Raw genomic sequence first — 3,351 nt, 5'->3', positions numbered from 1 at the left:
TGGAAAGATCAACAATGACACTACTCAAATCTTGTAAACCTTTTGAGATGGGGATAGTGACATCACCATGGACATGTGTTCACATGGCGCATACCCACTTTGTTTAAACTTCATTCAAGTTCTTAATGCAAGCAAGCACCCTTCATTGATCTTGAACAAAATCAATGGTGTGAAAAACTTTGCACTTTATGGTCACATCACCACTTAGACCAATAAAATGACTCCTCTCAACCCTCATGCTTTGACCAATCTAACTACAGCATTAATTGCTTGGGATTTTTGTGCCCATAGCATAAGTACTTCTAGTTAAGCACATGTGGCATACAACATGGCATGACTCAACTCTTTCTCCTAATCTTGGCCCCACTGTGACACATGGCACAAAGGCACATACCCACATTCCTTATTTCTTGAGTAATTTCTTAATGCAAGGTTGTGCTAGCCCTTGATCTTTGAAGGATCTATGGTTGACAAAAATTTGATCCTATCTAGTAGACAAACCTCTTTACTGGCACAACTGGCAGTATATATCAGCAACCACTTTACAACTTGGCACACCATAATAGACACCGGGCATGCGCTAGCCTTTGATCTCACATAGATCAATGGTCATAGAATCATGTGTCTTAAAATACCACGTTAGCCAAATTGATGAATAAAATACTGCCCTCCAATGAACCTCATTTGACAACTGCCACTGAAGACACCTCAACATTATCCTTGGAAATGTTGGGCCCATGTTGTTAGACTATGCTACATGTCCTATTTATGCTTCCCTACATTATTTACTTCTCGAGCATCTTCTAATTGCGAGAAAGTGCTAGCTCTTGATTTAGCCAAGATCAATGGTTGATGAATCTTAGTCATAAAAGTGATACCTCTATTAATAGATCAACCAATGACATCATAGGAATTCTAGCATGTGCACGAAAGGTATTGACAATTTCTAACAAATCATAATCTTTGTAGCACATTGAGATTTTAAAATAGGCAAGGGCTGCGTGTCATCAAAGCACATACCCACATTATTTAAAAACCTCGCATCTCCACATTGTAGGAATGCAATACCCATTGATCTAAACAAGATCAACAGTCACACAAAATCTGTATCACATAGGATATTCCTCAATAAAATAATGAAGCAAATTGCAAGCAAAGCACAATGAATAAAAGTTTAAACAAGATTTTTAATGAAGTCATGCTTGCATAAGCCCAACCTTAGGGTAAAATTAATATGTCTTAAAGTCATTTTTGAAATATTATTTTCAAGGGTTTTTCAAAACTAGAGTAAAATAAGATAAGGCATTAGGATTTTTACACACTTAGGGTTTTTCAACTGATTGCTCTGATGACAAACCTTGAGAATTTTAATAGAATTCCAACAACACACGGACTAGGACATGAACTAGGGCAACCTAAGAATTTAAAAAATACAAGGAACAAAACCCTTATCTGCATGATACAATGCCTTAAATGATTTTTTACTAAATTTTTTAAATTTCTCTGTATTGTGAAAAATTAGACCAACAACTATTAAAGATGAATCTTTAGGTTTGCCCTTGATAGCCCTTCAATATTCTTCAAACCCTTCAGTTATTCCTTAACTTTAAGCACAAATATAACTCTAGAATGAAGCTCTCTTGAATGCCAAATTTAGTGGATATTTCACCACCTCAAATGGTTGCAACACTAAATAATTGATGCTCTCCAATGGCTAACCAAAATCAGAAACCCTTAGTTTCTTCTCCCAAGTTCATATCAAATGTAATTGACAATAATTAGATTCCTAACAATGAAGTTCTCACCTCTATTTATTGTTTTCCTTCACCCTTCTAGAAGAAAATAAAATATTATTTAATTACACTTTCTAGAAGCTTCCCCCTTTCCAATACAATAATTAGTTGTGCTTCTAGAAAATGCACTCTCTAGAAGCTTCCCCCTTTCCAATACAATAATTAGTTGTGCTTCCAGAAAATTAAATTAATTAAATGTAAAATCACCTTTAGATTTATTTATTTATTGACTTTAATTTAATTTATTTCTCCTTCTTTCTCTACTTAGCCTTTAGAGAATGAAAGGCTAAGAATTCCATTGAGGGCCAAAAAAATGGGGGATATTACACATTAATGAGGTAAGTAATCCTCATACTTGCTCAAATTCAACCTTTGAAGTTAAACTACTTGTCTACAAATATCATCTTATTATTGGGGTGCATGAGATGTCTAGAAGGTGTTATATGAAAGCCATCAAAATTGATACATTTTTATTGATATATACACAATGTTTCCTAGTTTCATTGTCTCACTTGTTGCCTATAGAGGTACTATCATGTCAATTTCTTTCTTGAAGAATTTTTTGATACCATATATAATTTCATTGATCACTATACATTATTGCTTCCCGCCCTCCAATTCTTGCTAGATGTAATTGTTATAAATTGCAATTTCACCTAGCTACAAGTTCTTAACTCAATTCAATCTTGAAATTTTTTTTTTTGATATATGAAAAAATGGACCAATATGACTATATGTGGAATTATAAGTATTTAGGCGCCTTTGATAAATTCTCATAAAAGAGTGTGATTAATTAAGGTCACCAAATCTACCTTTCATTTATTATACTTATTATAAAGAAAAAAACATCTAGGGGTAAAAGTACTTGGTGTTGGAAAAAAATAATTACACCACTCAAAAGAGTAATGGACTCCATGAAGAATGACCATGAGGAAAGGACTCCATATGCATCTTCCACTTATGTAACTGAGACATATAATTTTAAAAGAACAATATTAGGCAATCCATCGAGTATATTTTATTTTTACATAAAAGAAATATAATAATAATTCAAATGGCCAAGTCTTTCAAGCCACACATTTAAATAAATATTAGTATGCAATGAGTACCTTGAAGTAGAAAACTCAGAGATTTTAAAGAGGTTACCATTATCCATTCATACATTATAAACAGTTTGACTAATCTTAGGATCAATAATATAACACATGCCCTTATAAAATTCAAGCTTATAAGACCTTGAAAAAACTTAGCAATAGAAAGAGGTTTGATTTTAATATAGGAACATAAATAAAATCATTTATGTTTTTCATTAGGAATAGTCACATAACCTAAACCCTCAACTTTAGAACTATGACCATTAACTAGTTGAATAGAAACATTTGAAATATTAAGCTGCAAAGAATCAAAAACTTGTTTATGAGAAGTGACATGTTGAGATGTGTCACTATCAATAATCCATTCAAAGGCCTAGAAAATTTACAGCTATCTATAAATGCATAATGAGATTGAGGGCTAAGAAAAACAATTACTAACATGTAAATATTTCCCACAATATGTG

This window comes from Cupressus sempervirens, chromosome 5 (assembly GCF_028749045.1).
Source record: "Cupressus sempervirens isolate cs-2001-9-10 chromosome 5, ASM2874904v1, whole genome shotgun sequence".
Lineage (NCBI taxonomy): Eukaryota > Viridiplantae > Streptophyta > Pinopsida > Cupressales > Cupressaceae > Cupressus > Cupressus sempervirens.
Note: the sequence above shows the minus strand (reverse complement) of the source record.